At 36.9% G+C, this 26,813-nt stretch overlaps 1 protein-coding gene across 1 annotated transcript in view; it reads right to left on the reverse strand.

Moving 5' to 3' along the window:
• Positions 1–26,813, reverse strand: part of FBXO5 (F-box protein 5) — a 72,379-nt gene that overhangs the window by 25,486 nt on the left and 20,080 nt on the right. Inside the window, exon 7 of the transcript XR_015283262.1 lies at positions 12,342–12,446. The gene's annotated coding sequence lies outside the window, so the exon portion shown is untranslated. The remainder of the gene's footprint in view (positions 1–12,341; positions 12,447–26,813) is intronic.

Raw genomic sequence — 26,813 nt, forward strand, 5'->3', positions numbered from 1 at the left:
TTGTTATTTTTTTCTGACAGAACACAGAAAATAATCCAACCTTCACTTCCAGGATGATGCAAGAGCAAAAAAAAAAAGCATTTGACTTTTCAGCTTAGGAAACTTTCTGATCTATAAAAAGTGACACAAATTTCCATTGCAGAAGATAAAAATCACTTGTACTGGATTCTGCAAAATACCTTCTTGGAGCTGTTTCAAATCTTTTACACTGCAGTAAACAAAAACAGGTATTCATAGTTTTGTAAGCTGCAGGACCAATAAAGCAATTAACTTAGGGATGTAGGTGCCTCCTCTAGTCCACGTTTTCTTCCTCCAACGTACTAATGTGTTGCATGTCTTCCACTGGAATAAGTGTATTAGCCTTAAGTCTCTGCAGTGTTCCTGGAATTTCTCTACCTGTTCAAGCTCTAGCCTTGTCTTTTCACAAGCACATTCAATTTTCTCTGTGTTCTAAAAATTTTTGCAGCCCTCACTGAAAACTTTTCCCCTTCGATCGAGAGGGCTTCGAGAAAGCCCTTCGGTGGCTTTCTCAAACCACCCACAGACTCCTGAATTTTCTGTCCATATTTGATCTACTAGATGGGCGTAGGCAAAATTCACTGTGATGGGGGTTGACTGGTTGTCTTGTATGAGTTACTGTCTGGCTTTAGGGCTTCTCTTTCTTTGCAGAGAGGAAGTCAGACAGAAGGGATAAAATTGAGTTACAGCCATCTACTTTCACAAAACTCAAAGGAATTAAATAGCTATGAGTTATCTAGGCATTGTCAAGTATAGCTGAAAATGCCCAAAGAGTATATTTAGAAGTTACAAGGGAAAGAGGGGGGCTGATTGCCGGTGAAACAATGTTTTCACTTATACGTGGTTTCCTTAAGAAGGCAGGCTGAAAACACTGAGAAAATGAGTATCTGGCCATCAGAAGTTAGTATGTTCAACCACTGACTGATTTCAGAGATGTGGAAAGAGTGTTGGAGTGTTACTGCTCCCAGAGGTACAGATTTGCTGCATTTAGCAGGGCAATTAGAACAACTACCAGGAAGAATAAAACCTGCATGCTCAGACATGAAACAGAGATTTACTGGAAATTGATTAATGTCATATCCTTGTAGTATTAAAGATAGATGACAAGCTTCTGGCTGCACTGCTTAAAATCTTTCCAAAGAAAATGCTTGCTCTCTACAGAGCCACTGTGCTGTGTGCAGAACAAAACAAAGAAAAAGCCTCTTCATATCCAACCCACAAGCTAAGAGGAGAGAGGCCTGTGAAATCATCCATATCACCTGTTCATGGCTATTAGAAAATGCACGTTGTTTTTTCTCTGTCTTGGGGTGCAGCGGAGTTGTGATGCAGAGCTTCTTTTGCTCTTCTCACTTGGAGGCGGGAGCACCATTCCCTCAGAGACCTCTGCCCAGCATCTCAGTGCGCACCAAGGCGCTGACTGACGCAATTCACAGCGGAAAGAGACAAGTGTACAAGGGCTGCTAAGTGAATGAGGTAGGAAAAAAAATAGGACAAAAGGGAAAATGACAAGTTGAGAGAAATCCGAGTTTATTAGTTCCTGTAACAACATTTAATCCAATGTGAAGTGTTGATATATCTCAGACCTCTTCGTTTCGTAATCCACTGTGAGCAAAGAAAGCCTGACATGGAAATGTGGCTATTTAATGTTTATAAGATGGATTTTTTTCAGTGAAATAGCTAGTCCACGTCTAAATGGCTACATCTTTATATTGAAAAATGTGTCCCCAACTGAACTCAGATAAAGACATTTCTTAAAAAGTGTGTCAAGAAGGAGTGAGCAGCTCGGGGATGGAGGGGTGCAGCTCCTCAGTCCCAACTCGCAAAGGTGGGCAAGTTTGTCAGTGCATACCAGAATACACCACACACTGCTATGTAAAGTCAGTGTACTTGAGAAGTACATTGAGAAAGTACAATGAGAAATCAGAACTAGAAGTTCAAATAAGCACTTGGTACGCTGATGATAGCAGCTGATTTTATGTAATATCAGTGTAAAATTATTGCCAGCCAGTTGCCAACAGCCGCGAGTCTCAAGGAAGGGGATTTTAGGAAAAAAATCATAGCATGTTTTCTATAAACTAGGCTATGCTAGGACATATGAAATATATAACAAAATATTAGCTTTCATTATGTCCCTTACAAATGATGCAAATATACATTGATATTTCTTTTTTTCAGTGTGAGTACAATATGTGTTTTCATATTAAGACTGAAAGTATAAAAAAAATCTATCAACCTCCATATTGGCAATGTGAGCACTAAATACAGTATAGTCATGCAGTCTAACAGTATTATATATTTAAGGTCATTCTGAAAGCTCTGGTGATAAAAAAATTAGGCTATTTCTTAATGTCATAGTTTAACAATTAGATAAACAAAGATAAGAGGTCCATATCTACAGCTTTTCACTTGGGAGGCAGGCTGTGAAGGCTTTGTCATATCTTATGAAGGACTCATGGAAGAACCCTTTCAGTCAATAAGAAGCAGGGCGGTTTTACTCCATCAATTAAACACCCTTCATTAAGCTTTGGAATAAATATTTGTTCCTTTTTCAAAGAGAGATATTTTAGGACCCTTGAAAAAACATATTTTAATGTTGAGGATAATTTTCCAAAAGTCTGGAGAGTGTGTTCAAGTGTCAGACACTTAAAATTTTCTCATCTTATTATGTATCCAAATTTCAACAAAAATGAGATTTTTTTATATCCTAATCAGCAAGATGCTTGCTCCCACAGAGAAACAGACCTAATTTTAACTTAGCCTTTGGTTAGCAAGTTCATATTCTTATTTAAAGAAGGTTCTTTCCACAGAAAAGCTTGTTTCACGTATATGCTTCTGTTTCTTGATAGGAAATGCACTGTGTATTCATCTAACAAAATGAAGTATTATGCAAATTAACATCAAGGAAGTCCTCAAGTGAATTAGAGGGTGGACTGCATAATGAGGATCTGAGATCAAGGGCCTGAGCTGTAATGGTTCTCTTCTGAGGGCATATTTATGCTGCATCTGTGCAAAACAGTAGAGAATATTATGCTAGAATAAGTGGCTGTGATGCAGGAGAGGATCCTCACTGAGGAATCAAAGTACATTTTACTTATAATACTGAGACCTAAGGTTGCATGAAATAATGCTCCACAGAGAGATGGGGGAATAAGGCTGGAGATGCATGATTATCCTGGTTTAGGGCAAATCTGGGGGGGAACCTCCAAATGGGGTCCCTCTAGAAAGAAAATTCAAGCAGCCCCTCCCCCCACCAGTTTGGGAGACATAAACCTCCTTCAAGAGAAGTGAAAAAGACTGTTTATTTAACAAGCAAAGTACTCACAAACATGGAAAAATGAACAATATTAAATAATGGAACCTCTCAACTGGGGATACAATCATCATAAAGTCACCCTAGGACAATGAGAAAATAAGGGTTGCACACAGAAATTGGGCAGTTAGACTTCACAGGATGGATGTCATTAGATAACAGCCAGATACAAAGGAAGTTTTTAAATATGTTTTTCAGTGCAAAGAACAGCTACAAAAGAGCTCTACAGACACTGTTCTTCATACAAAAATACAAATGCAAATACTTCCAAAGAGGAAAGTACATAGCAAAGAAGACTTGCTGATTTTATATCCTTTCAGCCTGTCAGGATATAACCTGGGCAGATTAAGAGCTTGCTTATGTCCCATTCAGAGATTCTCCGTATGCATAAAAATTTCCATGGTCTAGACAGCTTTGCTCAGATAGCAATGCAGTAAATTACCATTTTGAGGCAGGAAGAGTGAAGATTTATTCACCTCTATGGGTGTTTCACATGCTCTTTTACTAGTGTTGTGCTTTCTTTAGTTTTTGTGCCCTAAAGTTTGATTTTGTGACCTAAAGCTGCCCAGGTGTTCATGGCAATCCACTGTTTGGCATTGAACTCGTTATGTAAAATACTTCCCCTTTTCCTTCTGGAAAGCAGTTCTGATTTTTATTTGGGCTTGTGGGCATAAAAAGTCAAACTTAGAATAGAACAGCTGGATGCTATCAAAATGAAAATTTTTCTTTGAGATGAAAAGACGTCTGTCAAGATGTATTCTACTGGCAGTTTATATATATATTTTCAAAGGAGCTTTATAATTTACAAAGATCATTTGCCAAAACTCTTTCAGCAATCCTTACTGAGGTCAGCAAAATCCATGCTTCCACCACTTTATCATGCTCTCAAGCTCTAACAAACTATTTCCAAGAAACTGTGAAAGAGTGAGGGTTAAAAGGTGAAAATCCACTCTAGGGAAGAAAACAAGTCCATCAAGAAAAGTCTGAGCAGAAGGGCAATATCATTACTTAGCTGTGGGCTGACGGGGCATAAGAGGCATGAGAACTGCAACTGGAGAGCGAAGAAAAGACATGCAAAGTGACAGGGACCAGGTCCCAAGAGGTGTTAGGACATGAGGAAGAGGAAGGACAAAAAGAAGAAACCAGTGGCACAGTGGCAGGCCAAGACCTGCTTTGGCTACGACAGGGCACAAGCCTTTGTGCTTATTGCTGGTCACAACACATCTCTGAGATGTATATTTATCCTCATCTATGTCTATTGATTTATGGACAACCTTGTGCTGTCCAGTTCATAACAAAAGTGTCACAGAGCACTTATGAAATAGTGACTCGCGTTGTTTACAGACCTTGAGCACAGAGCTCCTTGCATGCATAAACCTATTTGTTCCTATCCCCTTCCTCAATAAGAAACAGGCACTGAATCATTCTCATCCAAATGTCACTGAACTTCTCCTGGTTTAGGCTCCTGGCTGTTCAGCTCTCAGAGCCAGTGTCCAGGGACACACAACTCTAATAAATTCGATGGAAATAACACTGTCACTTGATTGACGCAGACAGTGACAGCAGGTATCAGCCTTGACTTATATGGTCCATATGACTGCTTAGAGCAAGCTCAAATCCTCACAAGCTAAATACTAACAGATTAAAGAAAGAAATCCTGTGATGTTTGCTGCTTTTACTGTTCATTTTGGTTCAGTCTGCATTTTCTTTTTTAAAAAAATTTATTGCTGGGACTAAATAGCATGTGCAATCTCCTGCTGACAGATTCTATCTGTCTAACTCCTCTGATACTGCGGAAAGAAACACGGAAGATGTGGACATTTCAGTTGTAGCTGTAACACATTCCCAATTTTATTCTGGATGAAAGAGTGGAGACTAAAACTTTTGTGAGAAACATACTGTCACTGGGACTTCTGGGTACTAAACAATACTGTGAGTCCTAGGACTCTGTATAAAGATTTCTCTAAGTTCCAAAAAAATTCCTTTGAAATTATGTTAAAAATAAAATCTACCTGTATGGAGCCAGAAATGGCTGTCACATTCTTCCTACAAAGCTCTTCCACAGAAAAAGACAAGCATTTTCAGTCAACTGAAATCAGCCTGCTTACATGTAATGGGTAGCTAGAGGCACTTAGTGCTTCATCAGCTATTCCCAGGTTTTCTACTTCTAGGTTTGTCAGTTTACAAATCCATGGTCCATTAACCAATGCAAGTGACCCCAAAATCTTGACACTAACCAGGAAGATCATCCATATCTCTCAGTAAATTGTTGAACACCTGGTTAGTATTTGTGAATAACATGTACAAAGTCTCTGGCACACAGCTATCACTAGCTCTTGCTCGTTATGATAACCCATTAGGTCTTGGGGGAGGGTAATTGAAATAATTCTGTGGATCAGAACAAGAACTGAACACATTTTGAATAAACTCTGGGCTCAGCTCTTCAAGCAGCTGGGCTCTTGCTGCTTATTGACAGTATTTGGATAGGCCTTTCAAGAAATTTTGTGAAAGCCAGTAGCCAGGATGGACACTTGTATGGCTCCAGGGACCTGAGTAGCCACAGTGATTTCTAGCAGCCAGCCATAGGATCTAGATGGAGAAGTATGAAGTGCTTTGGTGTATTGGGCCATACTTCAGATGTGTGGCACCAACATTGCATTGACTTGTGCTGACTCATAATGTTTAGAACATCTGCACTTCCAATACTTTTTCCTGAATACTGATATTTTGGTAGTATGATTTTGGCCAGGAGTAGGCAGAGAGGAGCTGGATAATGAATTGTAGGAGCCAGTGGTGTGCCCTCATTATGTCTGGTAAACCTACATATAGGACTTCCTGTTCTTTCACTAACTTTGAATCCTTTACAGTCGCTTCAAATAAAGAGGGCTTTCTTTCATTTGGTTTAAGAGAAAATTATCTGTCTCTAACACTTAATATATTTTTGTCTTTCTATGGCATGGGCATCTACATCTGAGCTTCTGATCTGGGCTTCTTTGATAATTGTTGGAGACATATATACATTTCTAGGGAATCTTAAGCAGATTTTTAGAACAAGTAAGGTTCCATGAAAAGGTATTTCTTCCCAATTTCTAAAGGGATAATAAAAAAATTACATCAGACGTGGATATCTGGAACATTTTGGATATCTCATGTTAAGGAAAAAAATCAACTCAATCTGCCTCAGATTCTAATCTGCAAAATTACTGTTTCATGTATTATGACTTATCTTGAAATTTTTTGTCATTTAAACTTAGTGTTCTGCATTTCTTGTTACTGAATTGCATCCAATTTATTTAAATTATTTTCCTAATTTGTCAAGATCTTTTAAAGTCTGTCCTCATATATGTTTACAGACCCTCACAGCTTGATGTCATTGGAAATTTAATAAGCACACTACACTATTTAATCATTGACTACCTACTCAATGACTCAAGTCACTAATGAGAACATTGATAAGAACCGGGCACAAGACTGATCTCTGCAGAACACTGCTCAATACGTAATGCTAGAAAACAAAGAACCATTACTGACTGCTAAACAGGGTTTCCTAAACATGTATCTGCCTCATAGCAATTTCATGAAGATCTTCATTTTATGAAAATGTCACACAAAGCAAAAGGCAGTGGTGAGGTCAAGACATACAGTATATACTATTCTGCATATTCAGAGCTTCCTATCAACAGAGAAGGAAATCCAGAGGCTATGATATGTTCTTGGCAAATTTATATTAATTGGTACTCATTCTCACTCTATTTTTGGGATGTTTACAAAAATGTATCCTTTCATATTGCTATTATTGCATAAACTGAAATTAGATTACTGGTCCATGATTTCCAGTCTCTTCCCTGCCTCTCAAAAAGATAAACTTTATATTTACCTTCTTTCTCTCAGGAACTTGTGCTATATTAAGCAGCACTGTCTGTCTGAGTAGCATTTATACACCCTTTTTTTGTGGTAAAAGACACTGAGGAGAAAAATATAAAGGAAAATTTTTGTCTCCAGATCTTGCCTTGATTTGTAGGTATAATTTGATTAATAGTTCCAACTCTGTTCTTTTCTTCTACTTTCCAAGTTCTTGACCTTTTATGAAAGGTTTGTTTTGTTTTTCACAAAACCATATATAGGTTATGCAGAGAAAGGATTTCCATTTTATAATGCCTAATAGGGCATCCTGGTATTGATCATTTTACAGAGATATGTTTATGTATGCATTGAGAGTGATTTTAATTAATCCTGGGAAGGCAGCATAAACGCTTTGAAAATTCACACCAAAGTAATTTTATATTAAGTTATATAAGGTTCATGATGACTCTCAACTAAAATATGTTTAGCTCAGTCTATTCTTTTCAAAAACAAATTTTGTCTTTAAGGATTTTTGTAACACAGGTGTCTCTTTACTATTCATGGAATGGTGGTATCCTAAGATTGCAATGAAAAAGATTTCTGATCTCTGAAAAATCATCTATAGCATATAGAATATTGTTCACATTTATTCTGAGTGTAATAAATGTTTCTCGAATAATCTGAGATAACTGTTAATAGAATATTTTCAAAATGTTTTGATGAGGTCTTGGACACCATGAAGCTTTGGGCATGATCAAGCCCTGGAACAGGTTGCCCAGTGGAGCTGTGGATTCTCTGTCCTTGGATAAGCTCAGAACTGGCTTGAAGATATTCAGACCAGACTCAGCTGAATGGAGCCCTAAGCAACTTGCTTTCACTGGACCTGTTCTGAGGTTATCAAAGTCAAAGCAGAAATAAAGAACATATTTTAAACAGTGAGGCTTACTAGTCAAAATTACATTTTTTTTCATCTTTCAATGTCTAAATACTATTTCAAAGACACGATTTTGTCAACAAATGACTGATCTCAACAAAAAAATGGAATAATATTCTAGGGATTGTGTTGTACTTAACATCAATATAAGCTCCTGTTTTTTTCACAGCAAATTATTTTTCATTATTCTCAAATGTTCTGTTGAAGCAGTCATAGCACTATTTGGAAGTACTTTTGATTTCACATTTTGTCTAATCAACTGGAAGTATTTTCCATTTACATTCATGTTTACTTTTACAAGTGAAATGCTATCTACAGGGATTAATATTGAACACCATAATTTCTAGAAGTGTAGTTACTTCCATTTGCAAGAAACATTGCAGAAATGTTGAATCATATTTCCTGAACATAATGAAAAAACGAGCTATCATTTAACTAATATTACATTTGAAGGAAAGAGGAAATAATATATGAATAACAGGAAATTCTGCACTGCTGTTTTTAAACCACCAAATAATTTCCCTCACCACTTGGAATCTACCTTTTAATAAATGAAGTCACTTTTTATTGTTCATCAATAAAAATTCTAGAGGGCTATGTCTTCTGGTTTTTGGTGGTTTTTTTCTTTTCCTGTGTTATCACTATTTGTACTCTTGGGAAAAAATATTTTAACATACTTTTTTTCAAATCTTAATATGAAAGAATTTGACAGATTTATTTAGGCAGATCAGAGAACCTTCATTATATGAAGAAAACAGAGACAAGACAAAAAAGTGGAATTACTGAGTGAAGGGAAAGAAAATACAGGTGCTAATTACTCTGCAATTTCTTACACTACGTGTCATTTTGTTACTGAAAAGTAAAGCTATGAATTGATCTACGTAATTTGTTAAGTCAACTGTTTTTTGAGGTCTGATTGCTCTAATGAGCATATAATTTCAATCACAGCTCCATCTACCTAATAAAGGGCAAGAGGATGATTAATTATCTCCTATCTAGAGGAGGAATCATGTTAAGTGACAAAATTTCTGTGATTTCTCCTTTCATGTAGGAGACACATGTGAAGGTTGATTTGCCTGTTCAGGTCAGCTCATAGGATTCTCCTTAGCTAATTGCTGCTTCAATCTTGTTGGCTGGCTAATTACTGCCTTTTTTATGTGCCTGTACACATCAAATTTTGAAAGCAGCTATTGCCTTTACCTTGTAGAGGCGGTATCTTGATCACAGAATATTGTTTCAAAAAGTTTGGAGAAATCACTTATCTCAAGTTAATCACAAAGCTGTATGGGAAGCTGCATAGGGTTCTTGTAAATTTATTTACATAGTGGAGTTTATATTGGTTTATGCCATCCTGTTCAGCCTAGGGGATAAAGCAAAGACACTACCTTAAGACAGAATATCTGGAAACCGTGAGAAATAAGTGGCGCAAAAGGTGCTGTAAATATTTAGTAGCTGGAAAACCTGGCTGAATTAAGCTCTTCAAAAAGGCCATTTCTGTTCCTGGTTTTGAGAGGCAAGCAGATCCCATACAGGACAGTTTCCAAGAGAACAGCCTAGAGGTACATGCATAGCAGATGTGACTCAACGTGTCTGTTGCCAGGGAGGTGCCATTTAGCTGTAATTATGAAATCAATTCCTTCTGTCAGCAGCCTTACCAGAAAGCTGGCTGCCCTCTCTTGCAGATAAATGCTCTCATCAGCTCAAGCAGTCCCTGTAAGCAGCATGAAAAGACCATGTACACGGGGGTTTCAAAGAAAACATGAGCAACATTGTACTGTCCAGTTTCAATGCGAGCAGTGCCAAATAAAAGCAAGAAAAGAGACAGCCAGATGTAAAAGAGTACCTGTCTGTCTTGACAGCATTGGCTCTCAAAAGCAGGCAAATATTTATGCAACTTTTACCAGCTTTTTACAAAGCACTTTTAATCAAGATGGATCTCAGTAATGAGGAAAATACAGCTGTGTCAATTTCTCCTCTTTCTCCCTCTCTAAGTTTTTGTAACCTCTTTAGCTTATTGAAAATTAGATAGAAAATTAGAAAGGAAGAAGGATCTTTACCATCAGTCCTAAATTTCATCAAATCTCACTCTAAAGACTTTCTGCATGTTTATGAAATAAATTAATAAAAATAAAGAAATCATAATTAAAAAGAAAACAAAATTAAACAAAAAACCAAACACAAAGAAAAAATACGTAAGGCGAATGACTTAACCACATACAATTAAGAGCAGAAATATGTAACTAAAATAGACCAGTGTTATTCATCACATCATAATAAAATCAGTCAATCTCAAATGAAACATTACTCATACGGTACAGTATATGATAAATTTTAATATACATAATTCCTTTACCTCATTATAACTAAATGTTCACTTTTAGCAACTAAAGAAATCAACAGTTACTTTGCAACTATATATGTGAGCAAAACACACCCTCTAGACAAGTTTATTTGAAACAGGAGACCAAGTTAGGCTACTGAACATTTTCTGGAGAAACATTTTCAAGCTTCCAATTTCAAAAATCAGGTAAATTTAGGTTTTAAGATATAAACTATTATTTGAGGTGTTACTGGATTTCTTCAATGGCTAATACTAAAAGCCAAAGTCTCATCCTTCAGCTGCAGGTTTTATGAAAAATAGCAGAGAGATTAAGAAGATTGAGCCCTACAAAGCAGGGAGAGAAAAAGAGTCCAAGAAATGAGAGATGGGAAAAATTAAAATAGTAAAAAAGACAGGGATATAATCCAAAATCCCGGATGATGGACAGAATCTTAGAGTGGGCTTCTTTTTCCTAATTTTAGCCACATAAAAGTTAAGTACTGAGGTAAGCCATTGAGACTACTTCTATTGTCTAAGAAGAGACACATGCTTATTGAAAAAAAGATGTATCCTACTTGACTTTGAATCCATTATGGTATGAATTTAGTCCTTAAGCAATCTAACATTCTTTTTTTTAAAGAGGGTTGGCTAGATATATAGCTTAAGCTTCAACTAAAGGAATTGCTCAAATTAGCTCTCTAATTTTTAAATACAGTCAAATGAAAGATGCTCTGCTTACAGGAGAAACAGAAGAAGATAAAGTGAGATGGTTTTCCTAAATAAATAATAGAAAAATCAAAACAAGCAAATAATCAAAAAAACACTGTGTTGTTGTCATCACTTGATAATTAATCAATAATCAATCACTTATCAATCTCTTGATAATTAATTGATCATTAATGTCTGTCTAATTCTGTGTTAACAAGCAAATATTCCCTTTAAAGTATAAAAAACAAAAAAGGAATGTGAATATCTTTGTCTGGTCTTTGTAAATTTAATACTGTCTCTCACAATTGGTCATTAACAGACGTATTAACTGAATAATCAAGCTTACTAACATGCTAAGGATTCTTTTTCATATCCCTCTCTTTGTAGTAAAAAGATTAAAAATATAATGAAATTATTACAACTAAATTAAATTTTCCCATTTTTCTCAAAGAATGAGTGCTGCAAAAATAGAACAGACATTTAGTACTTAGTTACTTCAGATAGACAATGTTTATATACAGAAAGTATTTCTATCATACTACAGTGGATTTCACTGCTTGCTGAATATTCATTCTCCACTTAAGACTGACCCAGAGCAGACATTTGATACAGATGGCTGACTTCTGCAGTCAAATTAAGTGTTACAGATTCATGACAGGGCCACTTGGGATCTGTGCATGGAAATAAAAATCAATTCAACAAATCTGCACAAGGATGCAACTCTGTTTTATTTCCTTTTGCAGTAGAAACTGTTATAGAGTCCTGTGGACTTGAGCAACGGATATTTGATGCAGATTTATAGTCTGGACTTGGAATCATATAGTCATAAGATACACTGAATTGGAAGGGACCCATCAGGGTCATTGAGTCCAACTCCTGGATCAGCACAGGACACCACATGGATCACACCAAACTTCTGAACTCTGTCAGGCTTGGTGCTGTGACCACTTTCCTGGGGAGGTTTGTAGACACACTAATAGATTATGGACAACGGAAAACAGAGCAGGAATGAGAAGTTTCCTCCTTTATGTCCTTTTTCCTCAATTTCAGAGACTAGTGCTGAACAGAAATCTTAAATTCTTTCATGTTTAGTGTCTATCTTCATATTTGATTTCTTTAACATTGAAAAGCCTGAAAGACTTTTTAAAAATTACAATGTTCAAACATAAAGCAGAAGTAGATCATGAAAACTGGGGTTCACCACTAACCTTAACCAGAGGGAATTACACTGAACATTCAGGACACATCAGTTCCAAACACAACTCTGTGACAGCTTCTGGGGTTTGAATCTTCTCTCAATGTCAGTACTGAATCTGTAAAAAGAGGGAAGGTATAAGCATCAGATCTTGTCCATTAACTTTAAAAACCTCCAACAAACCATAACAAGGCATACAGAAACATTTCTGAGAAACACCCGGCTGAAGAAATAGAAATGAAGATTTAGATTTGCTCAGGAGCATGAGAAGCAGCATGCTAATCAGTCAGCAATCAATACACAAGAGAAGAGCTCAAGAGGGATAACAGAAGGAAAGCTACATAGGTCGTTACAAAGATGTTCCTAATAGTGAGAAGAAATTATTTCTACATCATAGGTGTTCCATGCAGAGTCATCCTTATTTTTGTGTGAATACAACAGCTTTCAAAACAAAGTAATTTCTAAAATGTTTCTATGAAATGGAAAAATTTGGTTTTTTTCAGAGTTTGAAACTTTTCCATAACGAATATTTTGTAAGCATTTTGAGTGGGGTCAGAAACAACTGTTTGTGCATTTCTTGTTTTTTGCAGATTTCAATAGAACAAAATATGAGAGATTTTTATTACTACATATTCATTCACACAAATATAAGAAATTATGATTATGCAAAGGAAAATAGCTGTAAGAACTAGACATGGCTCATTTATTATAACCATTGCCCTGATAGGAGGAAGTGTATTTATTTTAATGGTTAATGGAATAAGTATTCACTTGATGGAAAAATTGGAATATAGAGAAGTGACTAAAAGCCTAGTGAAAATTAGAAAACAAGTAATCTTAGAGCCTGGGGCTTTTAATCTCCTATTCTAATTCCCAGTCACTCTTCCATTGAGAGCCACTGTTCTCATTTCAGAGAGATTTAGGTAAGTGTCTCTCTGTCCCCAGAATTGGAAAAAAACCCATAAGCTTCAAGAATCTCATAAACACAATTGAAATAAATTTGAAGTGGAAAAAGAAGATTGTACAATTATAGGGTTAAGTGAAGAACCAAAATAAAACCAAACCCAAACCAAAAAGCACGATCTGCCAGAGTAAAGTCTGCTGTCCTTGAAAACATTGTGGAAAGAACTTAGGGGGAATTCAGAGGAAGTGATTAATTGGTCACATGCACACACACGGTGAACCCAAGTGTTTTCCTTTCACACCCAAGCCATAACTGCTGTCTACTGAAACTCATTTTTCCTCAGGTTGCTATCGATTTAAACAAAAATTTACCAACCAGACCCATATCTATGGCTATAAAAAACATTCTCATCATGTTTAGTTTCTAACCAACAAAGTTTTGTAACTCCAAACCACCCTGAAGAATGCATTCTCTGTTATTTTAATGGACAACTCGTGAACTGAAGCTTTCCCAGTCCCCACGATGGTCCATCACTTTGTAATTACTGGGAAATTCCTTGCAAGCAATCTGTGAAGCCCAGACTGCAATTGGGTTTTTAACTCCCTGGCAGATGTGATCACAGAATTATCTTGTTATTATTTTAGGACATCATGGTACTTTGAATAGGTGTATTAGGAAAAGAGTGCATGAAAATACACATATGAATCAGATCACATAATTATTCAGAAGCAGACAAAATTCAGTCTCTGATTTATTCCACTGTTAAATATATTCATTATATTGGTTTTTTTTACTTAGTAATTAAGCTTCCCAAAAGTCTGAAAGAATTGGTACTATGGAAAGAACAAAATAAACCAGAACATTTGTAATTTCTAATTCTTTTTGCATTAGTGAACTTGTCTTTAATCCATTTACATTGTATTTCTTCACCATTTGGCTACCTACAATAGCTGAAAAAATATTTAGTTTTTCAAGTAAATGGAAATCAAGCACTTTATTTGTCTGTGTCACTGATAGACCTCAGGCACATTTCCTTATTTGTTTAAACTTTTCTAGGAAATCCTGTCCTAGTGCCAAATACAAGTGTTGCTTTTTCACTCTTGGTCCACAAAGGTACTAGGAGCACCTACTAAATATTCTTGAACAAGGACTTAGCAGAGGCTGCTGTTGGGGTTTTCCACATCTCTTTACAATTTTCTGCTTTTCAATGACACCAAGTTCACTAGAGAGCTGCTGTGTGTCCCAGGAGCTTTCACCCCATGCTAGGGAAGTAAACAGAGGGATGCACTGAGTACAGATCTGCTCCTCCCTGCTGAGCCACATCCCAGTACAACTACTGTTTTACTAGAATTCCCCTAATTCACACACTGCATCCACAGTCTGCTCCAGGACTTCCCAAAGCAGAAGGGATAGACCTCACTTTTAAAAAGAGTAAAGGCAAAATGAGACTACTTCCACCCTTCCATGTGATGTCCAGAGAGGTTGTGGAGACCCTTTCATTGAAGATATTTGAACCCTGGCTGTACACATCCATGGGCAATCTGGTGTAGATGACCCTGCTTGAGCAGAGGCTTGTGCTGGAAAATCAACACAGGTCCCTTCCCACGTCAGCCATTCAGTCACAGGATTCTGTGATTCTTTGTGAAAGACATTTGATAATCAATGGGCTCATTGGCCAGAAAATTATTATGGAGGGGTTTCATTCAACTCCCATTGCCTTTCCAGCAACTACACGAGCATCTGGCTCAGACCCAGGGGCAGCATGCTATCAATGGCACATTCTGCAGAGTCTTAGAAGCTGCAAGAAGCCTGGGTTTAATGAGTTCTAGTACCATAAAGAAAAAAAATAATGCAGAGGATGGATAGAAAACAAAGCTATATGTGGACTATGCAGTGCAGTGTGGTAATAAATATAGTTTCTATAGACAATTGCAGCTTCTCAGCTCTCTGGAGCTGGAGCCCTAGAGCCAAGAGGAAACAGAGAGAATGGGACAAATACTAAGTGTCTTTTATTTGCTTTAATGTATATGGAAGATTATTATGGACCTGACGATCTAGAAGTTCTCTTCCAACCTAGTGATTCTGTGATTAAAAGAGAAGAAGAAATATAAAAAATGATAACCCCCTCACTTATTATAACTAATTCTTTCCATAAAACAGGAGATAAAGTATGTATTCATAGAGAGGCACGTCCATCAGTTTATATTTATAAAAATACTAATGAATATGATTTTTACATGTTTTAAATGTTTATTTAATGAAAATGAAGTATGTGATGCATTAAGGGACGATTATTTGAAAATAGCAGCACCTTATAATGCAGTAAAAAGGCGGAATCTTAATAGCTGCTTTCATTTATATTTTATGTACAGAAATCCAGCATAAAAACATTATGAGAAACTGACTGTAACTAAATCAAAGTTATTCAAAGTAATGATGCTTTCTCATCGTTTAAAAATTTACTCCCTTACACTAAGAAAATTATATCTGCAGGTGATATATTAGACTGCAAATTTAAACATGGCTGCTCTGTCACTTTATCACAGATTCATTCTTTGGCAGAGAGATTTTATGGCAGCTTCACCTGTGCTTCTGTTCACTACTAGCAGAACTCTTTGGGCTGATGGCCTATAAAAACACAAACTCCTAAACTGGTATTTGTCTAAATGCAGAGCTTCTGCTCCCACTGTGACTCACAGATGGACACAGTCTTTGGTTTGCAGTCCAGCCTTTCCCAGTGCCTGACAGGGAGTTACACAGAGAAGTCAGGTGGGTCAAAGCATGGCCATGACTGCACCTTGCCTTAGCAAGGGACTTCTTAAAAAAAAGTCAAAAACATGAAAGAGGCTAGGCTGTAAACTACCAAATCTGGCAGCATTACTGAAACTCTCTCCACTCTTAGTGCTCTATCTCAGAGAAGGCTGCTCAGCCCCATGAAAAAGTTTCCACTCTGACCTTGAATTAAATGGCAATTATAACAGAAGGTCAGTAAATGAGCCCTCTCCCCTAGTTTTGCCCATCTTTAATGCCATTAATTCTTCTATACATATTTTTTTATATAATACATATATTGGTAATTAAGTGTCTATGAAAGAGATATACAAGGAAAGACCACTATACTCTGCCTGCTCAGTATGCATTTAAACTGCAATGTCCTGCTGATACAGGGATTATGTTGTTTGTATGGCACACTGTAACTTACTGTGGATGCTTACAGGGCTTAGAACAGAATAATGAACTGCATTACTTTCATTATAAGGTGATGATGTTTTTCTAAATTAAGTAATACTCACAAAAATATTTTCTCCCTATTTTGTGTGAAGCATGTTTAAATAGAAGAGATATAGCATGCAAGCACGATCAGATACCCTGCAAATAGAAAAGTGACAAGTGTCTCTCTCCCCATACCATATGTAACACAAGAACACACACAAGCTTTTCTATTTGTTGGTGCTTATGACAAAAGAGCAGAGCTGAGCCTATGTCCTGTGTGTTCACTGGACTACATCAACTATGTAGAATAATTTTGATTGTCATAATGGTGTGCGTGTCAAATTCAGTGACGTGCACCCAAGGATGTGGTTTGCAGGAAGCATCAAAAACACCACTAGCTCACTGTTCAAAAATAGCTGATCTTGGACCTTTGATGCCTAAAAAACCTGATGTCACTGAGTGAAATAGAAACAAGGTAAGAAAGCAGCTACTTTTAGAACTAACATTTATGCTTGACTAGAGGCAGTGGGGACATAATCTAACTGGTTAGCTGGTAGGAGACCCTACAGGAGTTTTCTACGAAAACAGGAAAACCGCATTAAACTGACATTTACTCAGCAAGCCACCAACCAGAAGTGCTTGGGGGACCCTCTACACTGAAGCAAAATGCCAGAGCTGTATAATGATTAGACTTTGATGGATCCCACTGACGTCCCAAAGGCTGTTCTGTTTCTATTTTTTATTTCTTTCATCTGATCTTCATCCATAATTTGACAAACTATTTTTAAGTGTCTCTTTTCCTTGTGATTTATATATTCCAGGCTCACCAAATTAATTCAATACTTTATCCGATCACTAACCACACTTCAGCTGTTAAAGTAACGCTGTATTCCCAAACCCATCATGTTTAGTCGTGACGAAATCTGCACTTTAACAGCAGTGACAGACATACCCCTGCAGCCAAGATCCCCCCCAGTTTGTCCTACAGTGATATTCTAATATTCTTGTCTTCTACTCTCTACATTAATCTCCAGGGACTGAAAAAGCAAGAAAGAATGAAGGAAAAAAAGTAACTTTTAAAGGTTTGTGTAGACTTCTTCAAAATGGTTTCCTTGGGTTTGGGCATGGAACAGCAGGCAGCTGGTTGGTTTGAACAGTGCATGTCCCCCAGCCAAGGAAGCTCCATTCCATTCCTGAGTGTCTGATCCAGACCCTGTCCAGATGAAGCTATGATACATTACTGAGACTCACCCATGCCGAAGTTCTTGTTCCTGCCACCAGGTAAACTCAGAGAAGAACTTTCTGCAGGACGTGATAAAATGCATTAGCATTTGACTTTCAAGCTCCCCTGCTGCTATGTGCTTTTGTAGGTGGTACACTGGAAGTTCTTTATTTAACTGGAAAGGTATTTTTATTAAATTCCTAATTTACTTTTTGTTCAACAGCAGTATAGGCAACTCAACAAGAGTATAGGCAAATTTAGTTAACTTTTATGTACGCTGAAGAGAGTTGGGTTAAACCTAGCAAATTGCTGATGAGCTACTTAGCATTTAGAAAGGTCTTGTGCTTCAGTCTGCTGCTCCCTCACTGCTCAGAGCACCTTCACAACCAGCAGTTTCAAACAAAAACCTTCCAGTCCTTGTAAAATCACAGGCAAGGCATAAACCTGAAAACACACTACTGTGTCATTATTACCTGAAGGAAAAGATGGTCTCTCAGACAAGCCAGGCCCAGATCACTACAAATTATTGCTGTGAAAAGTTTGAAGGTCTCAGAATTTAATCTCAGTGAATGTTCCTCAAAAACGAAGACAGAGAAAGAGGTGTTCCTCAAATGTAGATGGTCTCTATTCAGTGCTCACCATCACCATCATAAAACGTCTTTTTTTAGTTGGATAGGTTAGCAGGGAAGAAAATATTTCGTGCAGTATCCACTTTGCTTCATTAAAAAGTATGACCAGATGAAGAAAATAAAACACCTGGAAGATGCCATGTATTATGAATTATTTCAAATATTTAGACTACAGTTTCAAAGAAGAAATGAAAAAATATTCTGGGTTTTTTTGTTTGTTTTTTTTTTTTTTAATTTGCTCTGAATAGCATAAGTAATGCTCTAAATTGTGGCAGGAGAGATTAAGCTTTTTAATAGAATAGATATCCTATGGCATTTCTATCATTTAAATTTTTAGAGCAAATGTCCATTAGGAGGAGTTTAGGTGCAGGTGTGTCTGCTTAGGAGACATGGAAATAAACCAGGTGAATTTCTGTTGCTGTTAATTTTTAATTCTATATTGCATAAAGTCATTGTCAAAAATCCTCTGAATTCTCAGAAACAAAATTAGTTTATGGCAATCCTAAGTTAAGACAGAGGTATAATCAATGAGAATACACAGTTTTCTCTCCATTAGAGAACAGTTTGAGTTAATGACTAGGTTTTATTTGTCTGCACGTGCAGTTGAGGCAGCATCCAGCTGTTCAGATACGGTAATTTAGTGCCTTTTCAGCTACTCTGCAATACTTCACTCGCTTCCTAACTGCTGCTACAGAATGACACATATTTCCCATGGATCTGCCAGCTCCATGCACACCTGGTACATCAATGATGTCTTAGAGAGAAGACCCTGCAGGGAATAGACTGAGAGCCAGCACAGCCACATGCAGTTACCCCCAGAGAGGCAGGCAGTACCACTGGGCATGGCCTTGTACACCCTCACATCCTTCCAACTGCTGCAAGAGGAGGACATGGGTCTCCTCAAGGCCCTGGGTGAGATATCCCAGAATCTCATAAGTGGAACTAACACTTGTGTCTGTGCAAATGAATTGAGCCCCTAGTGTTTAATGTAAGCCTGGAGCTATAAAATGCTGCTCGATTCCTCTTGCCATATGCATAACGTATGTTGAAATCATGCTATTGCAACCTGCTCTAAAGCCATGCAACATGTTATAATTCAAACAGTGACCAGCTCTGTTTTATAACAATTTAGATATGATTTTCCCAACTGCTATGGCACTGCCAGCATAGGTTTTAGTACTTTTAATTTCCTTTCTGACATATTTTTTTGGCAAAGTAGATCATTAGGAAATACTTGGTTGTTAAACAAGTTTTAAAATTATAAAATCAATGCTAAATTTTTAAAGCTTAATAGGAATATGCTAAAGAAACCATACAATACAAGAAGAAAAAAAAATTGCAGGAATTTTTTGTAGGAAAACATTTACCTTATGATCTGCTATATCTATTCAGAATCCTATTCTGTCTCCTAGTTGAGGGAGAGATGAGGAAAGATGAAAGGGACATTCTCCAGGACAAATAATGAAAAAATTTCTTTACTTTTGTTATAATAACTTTTGAACTTATAGGTCACTCCCTACTAAGGTTAGCACAGATTTAACCCACTAACATTAAATATTAATGCTTTATCTTTCTCTTGCATTTTAAATCAAAATTTAAAAATCTGTTTGTTCCCGGAAACTAGCCACAGAGACTAGAAATCTTTTTTTTGTTTGTTTTTGTTTTTTATTTTCATAAAGCCATTTTTATTAACAAAAAAATCCTGTTCATAATAGCTTTTGGATTTCTGTAACTTCCAGAATAAGAGCAGCAGTAGTTCTCACTTAGGTCCTTAGCTTTTGGAACTGTTAATAATAATACTGCTGATTAACAACAGCATAAAAAAAATCTATGGCAAGGTGTTGGGTTTTTTCCATAATCACTCGATCCTGGATTAAAAAAAAAACCACATGAAACAAATGAGAAGTTAAATATTCCCCAAACAAATTTGAAGGTTTGTATCCTTACATACACTTTTTTTATCAGTCAGAAGAAATAACTTCTAAATCTGAAGTGATAATTTGAAAACATTAAGCCAAAAAAGAAATGGCAGCTCCTGGGATAATTTTTTGTATTTCCTGTTTCAAATGTTTTCCAATATTTTTTGGAAGTCTTGAGAGACTCTTGAGGACTTCGGGAATTAAAAATTTAACAATGAGTTGATCTAGAGATTTCATAATCAAAATTATTCCTGTAATATAACAAAGATTTATTATTTCTCTTGAAGTTGAAAACACAATGATATCTCCTACAACAAGGATGTGCAGGCTAGCCACAGAATCATTTAGGTTAGAAGGGAATGCAAATTCTCCAATTTCTTACTCAGAGGAGGCCAGTGAAAGCACATCCAATCCAACATGTCTGTGTAAAAGGCAGCTATTTGAAAATGGTCAAGCCTTGTGGCCATTCTATAAAAATATACCTCTTTAAAATAAGACGTTTATGAATAGAAAAGGAACATATTTTAACTAGAAAGTAAAAGGTCATTTATCTTCTTCAAGAGATTAATTTCATACAGGATGATCCAATGTACTCTGAAGAAGAAACATGAAGGCAACAAGCACAGGAAGTAATAATTGAAGATTAAAGCTTTTGTTGCCTTGGGCAGGTTAGAATGCATTTGTGTGGGTTCCAGTAATATAATTATAATTAAACTGCACAAAGGTGTGAGAGCTGAAGTACCATTATATAGTGCTCATTCTTTGGGATGATGGGCAACAGGCAGTCAGTTTGTTTTACCATCCTCTTTGAAGATTAAAGCTTGGATAATAAGAAATAACTTGTTTTCTCCCTATCATATGATGGTGAAACAAAATAAAGCTTTGGTAATCAAGCACGTTCAAAGCATGGTGATGAGCATGACAAAAATAGATTAACCAACTAGACAATTCAGTATATTTAAACTTCCAAATCTCAGCAGAATTGTGGACATGAAGGGACAAAGAGGAATTTTCTGGGAGAAGTTCACATTATCATAACATACCTGCTAGTCTGAGAACAATTTCAGCCTGCTAATAAGGAAACCATGCATCCATCACAGAATTGAATTTACACCTCAAAAAAGCATTTTAGGCCTTTTTAGTCATTTTTTAGCATTTTAGGCATAACAATTGGGAGTCATAGAATCATGGAATCATAGAATGGTTGTGTGTGAAGGGATCTTAAAGATCACCTAATTCCAACAACCCTGCCATGGGCTGGGACACCTTTCACTAGACCATGGTGCTTAAAATTCCATTAAGCCTGGCCTTGACACATCCAGAGTTGGGACATCCACAACTTCTCTGAGAAATCTGCTCCAGTGCCTTCCAGTGTCTAACTACCTTCCTAAAGTGTCTTACTAAAGAGTTTCTTCCTAACATCTAATCTAAACCTGCAGCTTTTCAGTTTAAAGCCATTTCCCCTTGTCCTATCACTACAGTTCCTGATGAAGTGTCCTCCTCCAGCTTCCTTGTAGGCCCCTTTCAGATACTGGAAGGCTACTGTGGGGTCTTCAGGCAACATTCTCTTCTCCTAGAGAGTCAATGGTGACTCCTACAACAGAAGGAAAGATGCTCATGTGGGTTTGTCCTGGGTTTTTTGCAAGATCTGATTTCTTGGATGTGATTGCAGACAATCCCTAGATTTGGAGTGTGCATAATCCAATGTAGTTGTCTGTTATGCAGGAAGTATTAGCATAATGTTTTTAAATAAATCACAGAACAAAAAAATTATCTCATTTGAGAACTGTACTGTGCAGGTCCCTTTCAACTCAGCATATTATATGCTTCTATGTTTCTAAGATTGATTTTTTTTTTCTTTGAATATATTGACTGGCCCATAGATTTTGTTCTGAGAGAGACGATAACTGAAAGAGAAAAATTTGCTCTGCTAATTGAAAGATACATGCCCAGCTCACTGAAAATGTTCTTCTCTTTCTCTAAACACTGTAATAGGCTTTAGTTCCTTATTGAATATTTCTACCCAGACTCTCCAGTTAGGGTGAGGATTTCTTTCTGAGTCATGCAGGTGTGTTTTATAAACACCCTGGAATTTAGCACAAACTAAAGGCTTACTGAGGCAACAGGACAAGTGCAGGGTCCTTCACCCGCGAAGGAAGAGCTCCTTGCAATTGTGCCAGCCAGGCTTGACAGAGGAGACCAGCACTGCTGGCAAGATGTGTGTTGGCAGACAGAGTGAGCAGGGGCCAGCAGTGTGCCTTGGCAGCAAAGAGGAACACCAAGATTCCCTAGAAGAGATGGAGCAAAGTAATCCTCTCCCTTTACACAACATTCCTTCTACATTCTGCCTCTACAGTACTGCATCCAATTTTGTGCTTCCCAATACAGGAAAGACATAATAAACTAGGGTGGATTTGGAAGAGGGCCAGCAAGATGGTCAGGGACTGGAGCACTTACCCTGTGAGGACAAACTGAGAAAGCAAGGCTGGTTCAGCCTGCAGCAGAGGTGGTTTTTGGGGTTCCTGTCTGTAGCCCCTCTGCACCTCTGGGAAAATAAGTGAGAAAATGAAGTAAAGCTCTTGGTATCAGGAGGGTGAGATATAATGGGCAGAGATAAAACTGAGCAACCTGGTGAGCATAAAGCTGACCCTGCCTTGAGCAGGAGGTTGGACTAAACACCTACATCTCAACATCCCTTTATGATGAATTTATCTTGTGATTCTTTATGTTCTCAGAAAAGAAGCTGAAGAGTAGAAAAGATAACAGCTAACATCAGTTACTGATGTTTTGTTGTTACCAAAGCAGCAAAATCATCCTGGGATTGATAAAATGGAGCAGACTTGCAAGACCCTTGCAAAAGGTAGGGAATAATCTGCCTTTTGCTTCAATCATGAAAAGGAATGACCTTAAATTGTAGCAATAGATTCCATTGCCTTATGTTCTTCCTTTCAAACAATATTTCTTAGCCATTCACTCTCCTGAAGTATATATGAAGCCTCATTTATAAGTTTCTGTCTCTATTTGTATTATCTTTCTAGTATTTTCTGTCCTGGTTGCTCCTCTATGTACTTGAGATAAATAAAAATCATAATAACCATAATAATGATAATAATCATAAAATAAAAAAAAATCTGCGTTTTACTTGACTCTAAAACATTGGGGATGTAGGGTAGGTAAAGAAAAAAAGGGAATCTGAAAGACAGAATTCAAGCTTTGGTTTAAATTGGCAAGAAAAATTGTGGTGCTGTTTTACCTTGGTAGTTAGAGAATATGCTTTAAATAATTTCAAAATTACCTATAAAATTAGTTACATCAAGATAGATATTTTGGTTATATTTAACATAATAACAAAAAAATGAGGAGGAAGAAAATTAGCTGTGGATCATCAGAAGAACTGTTCTTTCATGCAAAATCAAGCATTGCAACTCCTAGGTTCAGGATCACAGTCACTGAATAAAGTCATCCACTTCAAGAGGTTTAATCTCAGAAAGGTGGATTTTATCACGTATGTCTGATATGAAGTCAATCTATGCTGGATTCTACCAGACCAGAGACATTTAATAGGTGTTATTACTATTCTAGGCAACTTTTAAGATCATTCTCAGGCCAGATTTGTATTTCTAGAAAACAGAAGATCTAGACATAGCGCTGGTAGGGAAAAACTTACTCTCACTAAATGAGCATTTTATGAAAATGAGGAAGATTTGTACTTAATCTTACTTATCCTTTATTTCACATAAAGACTTGATGAAAACCACTTTTAGACATACATGTTCTTGACAAAGTTCTTAAAGGATTTATCAACTATTTTGCAACATTTAATTAAAGTTAGAAGGTGCACAAATCTCAAAATTATAATTGGCCAATTTTTTTTTCAGTCATCTGAAAGAAAAAAAGTAGAATGTTCTTCCAGCAAAATAATTTTCTTGAAGACATACCAGGAAGTATCTCCACAAACCAAGGAGCAATATTTATTATAACCTCCCTCAACATCAATGGGGAACATCATAAATAATTTGAATTTCTGATTTTTTTAAGGTCGGAAAGTTCAGGTATAAATTCAGCAAAAACAGACACAGAACATTAGGCATCTAACACAGTGTGCAGAACTAATGCAACCTGGAGTATGTACAGCCTTGCAGAAATAAAGAAACCAAAACCTAACAACAAACCAAAAAAAAATCAAACCCAGCCCAGCACCCTTCTCCCCCCACAAACAAACAAGAAAACAAAACCAAAACAAACAAACACTCTGGAAATATTTATACAGTTGCTTATGAAACCAGTCTTTGGAAATTTTTCTTTCTCCACTCCCACTACACTGCCTGCACCAGGAAGGGGATGTGACTGTTCAGGATTGAAGAAAACTGGTCCCAGTCCCTTCCTGACTCCTTTGAATCTCCTGAGATTTACCAGGATTTACTGAGTAAATGCCACATGCCATTACAACCATTTTCCTGACAGCCAGACCACGCACTCTCCTAAAGAAAATGTGAGGGCACATCTGGTGGGCAGAAGCAAAGTGTCTCTGAGGTCCCAGGCAGATGTACCATGGGTGAGTCAGAAACAGGTTCTCTCCAGGTTGTCTGTGGTGGAACAGAGGTTTCTTTTTCTTTCTCCTGCAGAGAGGCAGATGCCATGTTGCAGTGGAAGTTCTCCCTCCTCATTGTTTTTCTGTACTTTATACTAAATACTTAAACAACAGGCAACTATCATTTGGCAAATGCTCACACAGGCAGTTTAGACAGTTAATTTCTGTGCATTTATGGCTTTTAGAACTTGCAATCACTTCTGCATGTAAATTGCCATTGTTTGTATATTGGCTGCTGGCAGCCTGAAGAAAGCAAAGATCATGGCCAGCTTTATGCATACTACTGTAGATCAGTTTGAAACTATAATAAAAACTGGATTTTGTTCCTTAAAAAGTGTCTTTTGTTGAGTTTCTAATATTCTACCAGACACATCAAAGCATGTGTAATTTAAAAGGGCTAAAGAAGAATGTCACCTTATAAACCACAAATTATTGTTTTTAAAATAAAGGTTATGATGAAGACAAACAAAAAACCCATGATCATGTGTTATGATACAAGTCCTAAATTCCCATTCAGTTCTTCATAAGGAATGAGAGAAAAACAGGATTTCTGATTTTTTTCCTAATTGCTCTATGTTGCGGTATATAAAAATTGCACAACTGCATCTGAATGTTTTCTTTAATTGTAATTTGTAATGAAACCCTTTATGCTTCCTACATTGTCCTCTGTCTCAACAACATTAAATTCCAATTTGTTGACATCTGGTCCACTCCAAATCGAATCAAAGACATTTGACATTGCAGAGCTGTATTCAGCAAGCTTTCAGACAAACAGCAGAGGTTGTACAGAATTTTTTACACACAGATCTCCTTCATCCTCAGTATACACTGAAAAACGGTGTGAGAATCAAGTACAAGAAAAGAAAGAATCAAGAATTAAAAAAGGATGTCTTGTTCTTTCTAATTTTAGGTAATCATAAATAGAATAACTCTACTGAAGTCTGAAGAATTCTACTGTGAAAAAAATAGAGAAATTACATTTTCTCACCTTGAACAAAAGCTGTTTGATTTTAAATAATTGGATGAGTATTCTGTATTCACAAATGCAGCATTCCAGTTCCCTTGTAATAAAGATACAAACAAGCTTTCTCTAACCTTCATCTCCCTCCACAAAAACTATCTACTTGAAATTTCGGCTTATGTGATGAATAAAACTTTTCTTAGGAAAACTGAAGCAGAGGTCAGTAAAGCAAGTCAAAGAAACATAGTAAGAAAGATAATTGTACATGCAAGGCCTAGAAAGTGAAGGATCTGGGTGGTATAAATGATTTCATTCCTTCCAGTGCAGAACTCACCAGGTAAAATGTCTGTTGTGATTTCAGTAATGTAACTGTGTCCTCTTGACTCTACAGCCCCTCATGTCCACATCAACCAGAGCACCATCTGGAATCATGCAGATCCCTTCTGGTCCCTTGGGTTAGGCCTTGGAAGGGAATCAAGAACCATAAGCTCTCCCAAGACAATTAGAGGAGTTTAATATGGAGTATCCAAGGGTTGAAGTGAAAGAGGTTTTCTCAGAATATCACCATACAGTTCACATGTAGTTTGAGTTCATTTGTCATCATACTCTGCAGCACTTCCCTCTGAAAGATCCTCTCTGGAATATGAGGTTACATTAGTCCACAATAGAAAAAAAGTTTGCTTTGGGATTGTTTGGGATTTCACTGAAGATTTCTAAGCCAAATAATTGGCTTAGTAAATGTAAAGACTTCCCTGAGATAAGATGATGATAATGAAAACTTCAGCCTAGTGCTAAATACTGTCAACAGAAAAACTTGTGTCCTTCCAAAGGCCACTTATCAACATGTAACAAAATATGAGCACAACACCCTCAATCAGATGTGGCTTGGTGATTGACCCAAACCATCTCTCCTTTAAACAATGCATCAGTTTTACCATCAAAAACAACTCACAGGAGGGTGTTAATGTTCTCCCCCAGCTCCTGCACCAGCAACAGCAGCAAAGCTGCTGGTCAGGTTGGGGAGGGAGGATGAAGACAGTAATGAG

This window comes from Cyanistes caeruleus, chromosome 2 (assembly GCF_971803275.1).
Source record: "Cyanistes caeruleus chromosome 2, bCyaCae1.hap1.1, whole genome shotgun sequence".
Classification (NCBI taxonomy): Eukaryota; Metazoa; Chordata; class Aves; order Passeriformes; family Paridae; genus Cyanistes; species Cyanistes caeruleus.